This window comes from Rhipicephalus microplus, chromosome 9, assembly GCF_043290135.1.
Source record: "Rhipicephalus microplus isolate Deutch F79 chromosome 9, USDA_Rmic, whole genome shotgun sequence".
NCBI classification, from domain to species: domain Eukaryota; kingdom Metazoa; phylum Arthropoda; class Arachnida; order Ixodida; family Ixodidae; genus Rhipicephalus; species Rhipicephalus microplus.
The window spans coordinates 38,651,402-38,663,429 of NC_134708.1; positions in this window are offsets into that span (position 1 = coordinate 38,651,402).

A 12,028-nucleotide genomic window follows, 5' to 3' on the forward strand; every position below is an offset into this window, starting at 1 on the left:
CGGCGTAAGTGAATCAGTGAACCAACTTTATTCACAATAGACGGCGGACAAGTCGCATCCCACGTTGGCGTCTCTGCTCCCGGTGAGCCTTCGCAAAGCGGTAAAGCTTTGTTCTGCAGGTGATATATTATGCATACTGTGACAGTCAAGAGCACGTACGACCGCCACAGGAGAAATTCTCGCAAAAGTGCGAACAAAAGATGAAGTAGTCGGCGCAAACACTGCCGCCAATTGCTGCGTTTGAAAATTCACACACGGACGCGAACACTGCCGTTAGAGGCGTTCTCGTCACGAATGTGAAGCATTGGGCCAACATAAGAAGAAAGCTTTCTTTTCATTTTTTTTCTTACGAGCCTGGTGGCACACATGTCACCGCCCCGTTATAAAGAGGACGCTCCTATAGCATCCATCCATCCACCTAGTTAGAAGCGCAGTGTGCCTATAGCACACGGTTGGCAAGTCCGTTTTTGCTGCAATACTTATTGCAATTACTTCAAATGGGTCGTGAGGAGGTCGCTCCCAAAAGGATAATGCGGAACCACCGGCACCCACACGCACTGTGACGTTAACGTAAGCAGCGTCGCTGGTAACCAGCGGCCGTGGCAGAGCAGACCTGCGCAAACGCTCTGCCAATTGATGAACGCTGAACACCGCGAGACCACGGCCAATGGTATCCAGCGGCCGTGGTGGTACTTGCAAGTGCTCGAAATCGGGACACCCATCGGCGTATTTGCCATGCGCGGTTCGCGCTAACGAACTCTGCAGTTCACGTTATATTAGGCAGCATTCTTGTCGGACGCGTATTGCGTGTATCGAAGACGCCGATGAGCGTCCGTTGCTTGCGCTCGCAGATAAAAAGGTAAAATATTAACTTTGTATTGGAGGGCGCCTCAAATATTCCCAGAATTCAGCATTTCATGTTTTTTGGTGAAATCTGTCAATTTGTTCTTTTGTAAAAAAATCAAAAGCGCAAGGAACATCATAAACAAGGATTAGAGACGCTTTCGCTACCGCAGCGTTTTCAAGCGTCCTCTGGTTAATACACGACTGCGTTCATTCATTACCGCATTGGAGCTCCCTGTTGTACGGAGCTTTCACGCTCGATGAAGAACCGTGGGCAGCGTCTCTTGGTGAGTGTCCAATGAATATTTGAAAGCCCTCTACAATGTGCAAACGCAGTCGCGTATCAATAAAAGAACGCTTTGGAGATATTGAAGTGGCGCCCTCTTGCGTGTGAAGTCAGAGCGGAGACTCCGCTCTCCATCGCGCAACAGCCACCGCAGCTCCTGTACGCGGATCGTCTGCTTCCGGCGCGAACTTTTTCGAGCGAGCAGCCTCGCGAAAGTAACCGGACAACTTCACAGATTTTGGTTTAGTGCAATCACGAACTCGTTTCAGTTGCGATCAAGACGACTCACTTGCTAGAAATAAACATGCTTCAATATGGTGCGTTGTTGGGCTCGTTCGTTCAACATCTACCTTAGGGGAGAGCAGATTTGTTTAAGAAAAGAACACATGAGAGAAAGGATGCTCGCTTGATATCGAAACATTTTACTGCTGTGAAGGAGTTTATCTCATCTCGGAGAGAGAGAGACTCAACAAGCATGTCATCATGTCATACATTCACACAATTCAGCACATCCCTAAAGAGGACATTATTAAAGCATTGCGTGAACTTCCTTTTTACGGCACCCCTGAAGCTCTCACGTTTGTGCGCTCTTACCAGTGAAGAAAGAAAAAACAGCGTGCACAAAAAAAAAAACGTAAGCAGCCATTTGTTCCCTGTGCAGTATCTTAATATTGTCACGGGGTCGTGACGTGGCCGAAGACAGGAGACTTCGTGTTGGTATTTAACTGTTTATTTGGGCGAACATGTGCCTGGTAAACGGAAAGTCCAATTACAGCAGCAGTCTCGCACAGATAGCAGTCTCGGACTGATAGCGGCGAACGGAGCGTCAGCCTTCGATCAACAACTGACAAGCGGTGAAGCGCGTCGGCATTTGTACTCTTGCCGTCGAATGTTCTAGCGTTATCGCTGGCGGTGGCGTAGGTTCCAGAACAATCTGTACCGTTCGCACAGTGGGCGTGATCTTATCGAAATGATCTACTACAGTCCGGAACCTTCTCGAAAACTGCAGGCGCGGTTTGCGCTGAGAATCGTGTGGTGTATTGGGACGATAACAAAAACTTGGGAAATGGAACGTGGCAATATTTTTCAGTTTATATCGGCAAAACGCAGCGATGTCTCTTAATGACAGATTAAGAGAGCACTCAGCTACGATCAAGGCTCGGAATGACGGAGCACACCTTTCTGCGCAGTGCAGGAAGTGCGAATGCACATCACTCTCCGAAAAGGCTGACTTCGTGGGTTGAGAAAAGGCTAGGTGTAAAATAAAGTTTGGAGGTGGACCGAATTGAGATAGCAGCAGACGCGTGCATTAGCGCACTTTCGGTTCACCTGTAAATGAAAGAGACAGAATAACCTTCACGGCAGTTGAATGTTTATACAGCTTAAATGTACCCCCCCCCCCCCCCTCCTTCAAAATATCAGATTGCTACGGGGTTTTTTGGCGATCTGTAAAAGGTTTTTGCGACAGTGTCTGTTGCCAGTGCGCCTGGGCATAGGCCTTCTTGGCGTGAAGCGTTTTCGAAGAAATTCAGTTTCAAGTGAGCGTCCATTCTGTCCTGCGTTCTGTTCTCAACCAAAACCGTGCTACCCTAAGCAAGCAGGTCAAGGAAATCCTTCTAATTGCCGGGGCCGATGCCACCAACCGCGCTGTAGAAAGTGAAACTATATCAGTGTTCTCGCTCGTTATCCACACATTCTGCCGTACAATACGAATTGACTCGGGGGTTTCTTTTGATAGTTCAGTAATGAAACGAGCCTTGCTCCAGCATCTACGGGCACACAAAGCTTGCAAAACGTCGCGGTGTCTCATCGAGGGCGAGGCGGTGTACGACGCAAACCAAGTTGTTGAATGCGCGGTCGAGGCCTTGACCGGAGACCGCATCACCGTCGCGGCTCTTGTCCTTCCGAAGTGTACTTCTTCTTCCGAAGTGTAACAAGTGTACTTCCGAACACGCCGCACAACGTCTCCATCGTGATCGACTGCAGTGAAGTGGCGAGTGCTCGCTCATCGTACAAAGCAGGTCGAGTCAACGTGTAACGTAACATCATCGTCATCATCATCATCAGCCTGACTACGTCCACTGCAGGACAAAGGCCTCTCCCGTGTTCCGCCAGTTAACCCGGTCCTGTGCTTGCTGCTGCCAATTTATACCCGCAAACTTCTTAATCTCGTCTGCCTGCCTAACGTCCTGTCTCCCCCCATAACCTGCTCACCTTCTCTGAGAATCCACTTAGTTACCTTTAATGACCAGCGGCTATCCTGTCTACGCGCTACATGCCCGGCCCATGTCCACTTCCTCTTCTTGATTTCAACTACGATATCCTTAACCCCCGTTTGTTCCCTAATCCACTCTACTCTCTTCTTGTCTCTTAAGGTTACATATACCATTTTTTTCTATTGCTCGCTGCGTCGTCCTCAATTCAAGCCGATGCCTTTTTGTAAGTCTCCAGGTTTCTGCTCCGCAGCAAAGTACCGGCAAGATACAGCTGTTATATACCTTCCTTTTGAGGGATAGTGGCAATCTACCTGTCATAATTTGAGAGTGCTTACCAGATGTGCTCCACCCCATTCTTATTCTTCTAGTTACTTCAATCTCGTGGTTCAGCTCCGCGGTTATTACCTGCCCTAAGTAGACATAGGTTTTTACAACTTGAAGTGCACTATTACCTATCTCGAAGCGTTGCTCTTTTCCGAGGTTGTTGTACATTACTTTCGTTTTTTCAGATTAATTTTAAGACCCACCTTTCTGCTCTCTTTGTCTAACTCCGTAATCATGAGTTGCAATTCGTCCCCTGAGTTACTCAGCAATGCAATGTCATCGGCGAAGAGCAGGTTACTAAGGTACTCTCCATTAACTCTTGTCCCTAACTGTTCCCATTCTACATTCTAGGCTTCTGAAAACCTTCTGTAAGCACGCGGTAAATAGCATTGGGGAGATTGTGTCCCCCTGCCTTACACCCTTCTTGATTGGTATTCTGTTGCTTTCTTTATGATGCACTATGGTAGCAGTTAATCCCCTGTAGATTTCTTCCGGGATGTTTATATATAGTTCATCGACGCCCTGATTCCGCAGTGTCTGCATGACGGCTGATATTTCTAGTTACGTGTAACGTAACAGACCATGGCAAAGGCTAGCTGGTTTCTGCTCACGCACGAAAAGCTTAATGAGTTCCGATCTTTAAATAAAGCGTCTCCACTGCTTCAGGTGAAATCACTAGCAGCAGCACGTTTTGCTTATAAATTCAGGGATAAGCAGACTGCTATCGGTGTGCTTGTCATGTACGTGTGTGCAGTATATACGCACACGATCTAAATACAGCCGTTGTCAGACACGTCCTACGCCGTTCAGCTGCGCTCACGAGACGCGATGCGGAGGCCACGTCATCGGGGGGGGGGGGGGCATGATCAGGGAGTTTTTTCTGAAGGGACAGGGAGGCGGCGAAGTTAGCCATTGTGTTATGGTTATGTTCCCTCTTGGGAAGGGAGGAGGGGCGGGGGGGGGGATCCAGCTCTTTCTACGCATCCCTGGCGCCGTGACACACCTGGTGTATGTCAGTTATGCTTATAGCTTGCTCATGACCTGATTATAGCCTACTTTTAGGCTGGCTAAAGTACTTGCAAGGAACTCGAACATGGTTACACGCTTACCAAATAGCGGCACGTGCGGTGGGTAGAAGAAGTCACTGTCAGCGAAGTGCTTGCTGCTCACGATCGATGAAGTCGTGGGGCGCTTTTCCATTCAGCGTTTCACTATCCACCTTTTCTTCAGCTTCAGGTATTCGAGTTAGTTGTGTCAGCTAACGTCCTTTTCACGAGCTGACGAAGTACACTGAGGCACACAACAGTAATACACCATTGCGCAGCACTCGCCATGGAGACAAGCGGCCGCAGTTCTAAGAAACAAAGAGCTGTCTTCTAAAATGAACGTAAAAAGCAGAGACCCACGGTTGTTCGAGCAGCGTCGCTAGCCACCACGCACAAGATAACCAACTGAATTGCCTCTTCATTGAATTTTATCACAACGTTGGTTCATACGGTTTGTATACGGCGCCAGGCCTACTTAGCAGACGAAAGCGAGCGAAAGTCCGTTATGACGTCATACGATGATGGTGATGATGATTAAAGGCCTCCCCTTTGAATCGGGGTGACGGCATGCGCCATCTAGCCTACCTTAATAGTTCGAGTTTAAATTTTGTCCCTCAATTCGGATGTCTATTTAATTTTGCCCAGCCGCTACTCTTGGCTGGGATGTTGTTTTATCGACTTCTCTGCGTTTCCTCCACCAATACTCCAGCCGCTGCTTAGTATTACCTACTGCTGACCAGTTAATGCTTCCATCAACCACGAAGCCCAGCGCCTCAGGAAGTGTGACCTTCCCCCCATTTCTATCCGGCTGAATCTTTTGGCATTCCATGACTATGATGTCGATTGTTTCTTTATTTATGCCACATCCAACACATGTCTCATCCTGTGACGAATATTTGTTCCTGTAAGTTAAGAGTTCTCAAGCAGCCAGCCCGCGCCTCAAAGAGCAACGCACTACCTTTATTGTTGTCATAAAAGTTCTCTTTTCGGATTTCTTGTTTGCTTGCCTTGTAGATTCCCAGCGATCCCTTATTTTTCATCCTCTCTTTCCACATGAGCGTCTCTGTTTCCCTAACTTGCTTTTTAACTGGCCCCCTTTGCTTATTTGCCGCGGTCAAGTTATATTTAGTCGCCAGCTTTCGCGTCCTCTTCCGCCATTGGGTGTCCACACTTTTCAGGTACAGGTATCTGTGCACTCTGGCTGCCCAGTTCTTCTCATCTAAATGTCTAAGTCGCTCCTCAAACCGTATTTTACTTTGTGCTTCCCTCGCCTCAAATGAAGCCCAACCCATATCGCCTTGTACAGCCTCGTTTGTAGTCTTACTGTGAGCTCCCAGAGCTAACCTGCCGACTGCCTTTTGGTTAACCTCCAGCCCCGACAGGATATCTGACTTTAAGCATAATACGGCATTAGAGAACGTGAGCGCCGGCACCATTACCCCTTTCCAGATGCCTCGTACTACCTCGTACTTATTGTGTCCCCAAAGTTCTCTATGTTTCATTACTGCTGCATTTCGTCTCCCTTTCAGTTTGAGGTGTTCTTCATGAGCATTCAGGTAGCCTTTTCCTTTATTAAGCCAGATCCCCAAGTATTTGTACTTATTTACTAATAGTATGGCTTCCTGTTGTATCCTTATTGGTGCTACATGAGCTTCCTCGTTGAACACCATGACTCCAGATTTCTGTGGGTTAAAATGTAGGCCTAGGTACGTTGCCTCATCACCACAAATGTCAGCCAGTTTTTGAAGTTCTTCCGCATTATCCGCCAGCAGCACTATATCGTCTGCGTACATCAATCCCGGAATCCGTTGCTCCACTAACACTCCATTGCTTCGGTGTGACAAATCAAAGCCCAATCCACTCTCCTCTAGTCGTCTTTCCATTCCTCTAATGTACAGTGTGAACAGCAATGGCGAAAGAGGGCACCCCTGTTTTAAACCTCTTCGAATGTACACGGGCTCTGTGTATGTACGCCCTTCCCATGTAATGTGTGCCTTGTTATCCTCATATATTGCCCTTAGCAGCCCTACAAATTCCGACCCAATCCCCTCCTCTTCCAGTATATGCCACAGCAATCCCCTGTCCACGTTGTCATAGGCACCCTTTATGTCCAGAAACAGTAGCCATGTTGGTCTGCCCTGTGCTGCCGAAATTTCGATGGTCTGGGTTCTGACGAAAAGATTGTCTTCCAAGCGTCGACCCGGCCTAAATCCATTTTGCAGTTCCCCTAAAATACCGTTACTTTCAACCCACTTCAACAACTCGGCTTTGATGGCTTGTATAGCTAATCTATAGAGCACTGACGTGACTGTAATCAGCCTGTAAGAGCTCACCTTGTCCCTTTCTTCCTTGCCTTTGTAGATCAAACTCATTCTACTTTCGCGCCAGTGCGCAGGAATCCTCTTGGATTTTATAGCGCGCTCGATGGCTCCATACAAGTGCGCCTGTCCCGCTGGTCCCAAATGGTTGATAATCTCTATCGGGATTCCATCCGGTCCTGTTGCCGTACTTTTGGGAACACTGTGTTCTGCCTTTTTCCAGTCCAAAAATTCGATATTAAATTTTTCATCTGCCACTCTTTTATTTGCCACCTGTGTCCAGTTAGCCGCCCTCTAGCGTGCTTGGCCGAAAGTATTTCCTATGACTCCATGTAGGTACTCTAATGCGCTGTCCCCCAGGAGAACGTTACCGTCCCCGTCCTGTATCTGAGTCTGCATCTCTTTAGTCGTCGTTCCCAATGCTTTTAAATGGTTCCAGAATTTTTGGGGGGGCGCTCTTATCCTTCTTACGTATGTCTGATACCCATTTCTCACTCGCAGCTTTAATCTTCGCTTGTACTAGTTTCTGCACCTCAAATTTCTTTTCTCGGTACCGGCTCCACCGTAACTGCACCTCATCATCCTGATATCCCATTTGCTTTGCTTTTCTGTGCAGTCTAGAGGCCCGTCGTCGCTCTTCAATAGCCAGTTTAATTTCCTTGTCCCACCAGCTTCGTGGTTTCCGTTTACCCCTCCAGCGGTTTTTTTTCCTTACTTTGTTTATTTCCTTTTGTATACAACTAACAACCTCGTCATATTCCCACACCTTTGTTGGCTGTGCTTCTAATTCTCTTTCGATGCTATTGACGATGTCTGCTATCTGCTTTTCGCTTACTTTCGGGAGCCCAACCTCCTGTGTTTTCTTCCTAGCCCCCCCCCCCCCCCCCACTGTCAAATTTCAGGGTTATACGCCTGTGGTCGCTGCCCAGACTGTTTTCTCTTTCTTCATCTATCGTCATTTGGTTCAACCGCTCGTACGTGTGCTCTGAGACCAGGCCGTAGTCTATGCAAGACTGTCTACTGCAGCTTTGCCACGTTATCTGCCCGTCGCATTTATGTTCCCGGTTAACTATTACCAGTTGCTGGTCTTCACACATATCGATAACCATTGCACCGTTATAGTCTGTATATCCATCTAGATCCTCAATGTGGGCATTTAAATACAGGCGAAGTTCTCAGCGCCACTATCAGTTGTGCCCCAGTCTAGTAGGGTCTTCATTTCATATTTAACGTATTTAGCAAACGCATAGCTACCGTCAGCGCAAAAAATTAAAAAGGCGATTCTGCAGTCTACCGTACCATGCTAGTACAATATAGCAATTGTGCAGTAATTATAACTGGCCTTACTAGCCGTAGCCAATTTAAAGCGAATCCATAGCCAGCGTTGAGCCGCGATCATGGCAGCAACTTGCGGCCGATGCCTATTTCGATCTCAGAAGCCGGTTTTTATGTCCTACTGGGTGATTTGATGGCGATCGCGAGGCATCTGGAGCGACTTTCTCGCCCGGCCGGTTATGCGGAACACGCTCTGAATAATGCGTGGCCAGGTTGCCGCGTCTCGAATGAAACAGGGCATCAAGTACTCGGATTGCACGGCATTTTTCCCACTGACATATCTCGCGACGGACGCTTCGCATACAATCGTACAGTGACTGTTACTTGTACCCCGTTCGTTCTTGCTTTATTTCTTCAGCGACTATTTTCTGAGACCTCTACTCGTCACAGGCAGGTCTAGCGTGCCGTCGGTTAGTCTACAGAATGCACAGGCTGTCGACCGGAGTTCTACAGGTCATTGACAGCGATGTTGCCTAACGTGGAATGAAGACGGTTCTTTTGACAAACGAAGATTTGCGAAGTTGTTGCTTCTACGGAGGATGACCTGTGTGGTGAAGTTTCGCATGTCCTAAACATGACCGTGTTCTAATCTTGTTTTGTTGAATCGACTGTCGATTTTGAACCTTGCATTATCTGTCACTATGTGCTATAAACGTATCGCTGACATGGCCGTGGGCATTTCCCCTTTGGTCATGTTTATTTCACCTTGCATACGCGCTTGAGTAAAATATAAAGCTCCGAAAATCGGTCAGGAGCATCTTGAAATTGTCGCCTGTGACTTAGTCATGCCGTTTTCTAGCTACGGCAAACCGACGTTTTATTGCTGTAGACATAGGCGATCGAGATATTAGAATATACAACGCAGAAAAATTAGTGAATAGTGCACAGAAAGTTTTTTACTGCCTCATTTTTGTGCATGTCTGCTCCATCGTAAAAGGAGCACATGTCTTTCACATTAACATGTTTTTTTCTTTCTTTCCAGAATGTTGCGGGAGGCAAACGACAGCAATGTGTGGCGTACAAGTACTAAAATTTGAGCGAGTGTACGAATCCATACTTGAACTTACAACGCAAGAAGAAACCAGACAGGAAGTTCGAAGTCATGCACGGCGGCGCAATTTCGATCACAACTGTGTTCTTAGGTTTCCGTTAGATCAGCAGAGCTGTGATATTGCTTTATTAGCATAAGCAGGCCAACGAACGCGCTAGTGACGAAACATTTGATTTGCACTTCCTTGTATGCGTTGTGCAATGACTCTGTATTCCTGTGGCCTGTAGATTAAGGCACAAGTGTTCTTTGGCATAGCAAGGTTGGAGGTTCGAATCCTCTAACCTCCCTACAACAATGAACTAGCTTGGCCTGAGTTACCTAGGACATGCTTTATTTATAAGGTTTATATGTGCAGGAGGCTGTAATTTCAGTGCTTATAATCTAAGTTCAGTATAATCTCAGTCAATTGAACTATCATTCCAGTAAAATGCCTCTAATGCCCCTGAAAATCACGGTGTTTTTAGCACCTTGTGCTCTTTATCATTGACTAAGAGGCAGCAAAAACAAATGCTTTTGCAAGCAGGTCTGTGTTGAAATGGTAAAAACATTTTTTTTTTATTCTGTTCTTGCAGTTGGCACGTGATGACAGCGTGAGCTTCAGTTTGAAGTGTTTGCATCGACTGCAGTCACCCCACCCTGTTTTCATGTCGAAGTTTGCTCCTTTGTGTGTTTTGCAAAAACATGTTATTAAGACAATATATTTTTGACTGCAAAGCTTGAGCTTACATTGTTCATAATCCAAAGTGTACAGTTTTGCTGTGTGTCCATTGGGGACCAAAGAACACAGTCTTGTTGAAAGCAGCTGCAATCACAGTTCAGCTCATCTAGGTTGCTTACTAATGAAAAATGTGTACTGTCAAAAAAATCTTAACTTCGCTCTAGGGCTGTTTATCGTGTGATATCTTTTTATGGTGCTAGAGCTTAGTGACATTGTTTTTCAGTGAGCACTCCAGAATCTTAGCCCAGCCAAACATAAGTTGAACACAAGCTCACAACATTACAAAACCCCAATAAGAAAGAAAAAGTCTTAGAAAAAAAGGTAACTAGAGGTAAGAGTTGTACAAGATATATATTATATTGGAGCATAAGTTTAGCTATGATAAGGGCAAATTTGTTGTCAGGATAATTAATGATTAATTGAATTAGTTAAATGAAAAAGCACACAGCTTTCTTGTGAACAGCTTGCAGAGCAGAGCTCGGCTATGCACTTTTATGCGGCCTTTTTTGATCAGATTTAGCAGCGTGATGGCGCGCTGCCGAAGGCTGTTTTCATGAAATACATAAATCACACCAATTTAGTATCACTGACAATGCCTAGTTCCAGATAACGACCTTCTTGTGAAGTTTTACATTTGTTATACATGTGGATGTGTTTTGAAAAGCCTTATCACAGATGTTTTTGGAGAATAGTTTGGGAAAATTCCCAACGACATTGGTGGAGGCACTGACTTGACTGGGGGAGCTCTCTCGAACTCCCCTAATCTTGTTCCTCGGGGCTCCAGGGAAGTTGTTTGCTTGTTTGTTGGTTTTTTTTGTATGTATGTGTGCGCTATCTTCTTGGCACATACCCTCAGGAAAGCAGTCTGCTTTAACTGTAGTCTATTCAAGTGAACAACAAAAAGTTCACCAAGCACTAGGGGGTAGTGCCATTAAATGCAAATAAAACACTAAGATTGCCCGAAGATTTGCTTGTGAAGCGCGGACTGCTGAGCGAGTTGGTAATTCATATTAACAGATTGTGCAAAAAAAAAAAAAAAGGGGGAGTACAAAAGGAAGATGCGTGAACACAGTGCACACTAACAACTGTAACTTTATTAGAGGAAGCAGACACATATATGCGATTACGAGAACACTTGCGGTGAAAGAAAATGATTAGATGAGCAGACAGATTGTGTTAATGATTGTATTTGTGCTCTGTGTCCAGGTGTCTTCCTTTCGTACTTCAATTTTTTTTTGTGCTCTCATTTAAGAAAAAAAGCTTTAGTTCTTTTTTTTTTACAAAGTGCACCAACATATCTAGTACCTCCAGCTGTTAAATAGTAAATAGGCCGCACAACGCACATTGTGGCCTTCGAAATGTGAAGCCCACTAAAAGTGCTACTGCTCAAATCTCTTGAGGTCGTGCAAAGGCACTCAGCCAGTTTAAACATTGCAGGCTTGCTGTCACTGTAACAAGCCAATTTGCAAAAACGTCCATGCGCAGGCTTTTTGTAGCACATCCACTTGCATTTCAAGTGTAATACCTTCAAGTGTGGAAATATTATCTAGAACTAGACATTCTCAGTATTATAATTTTTTTGCTGCTTTTTATTCGCAGTGACAAGGTTTTTTTTCTGTCAACTTATATAGATTGGTTCACTGTCAGCAGCATTGAAATCATATCTTTTTCTGCCACTGTGAGTGATGCTTAGACTCTCTTTATGCCTATTCTTGATATTCTGAGTGCTTTTTTGTGATTCTACCTGCTTTTGAAAACATTCTGTAACGTGTCTTGGTGGTTATGTGGTGACTTGCCTTCTCTTTGACATGGAAGTGGACAAAACACAATCTTTCTGTTGGCAAGTGAGAACACTTTTTCTTCCATTTTGATTCATTTCAATTCATGTCTT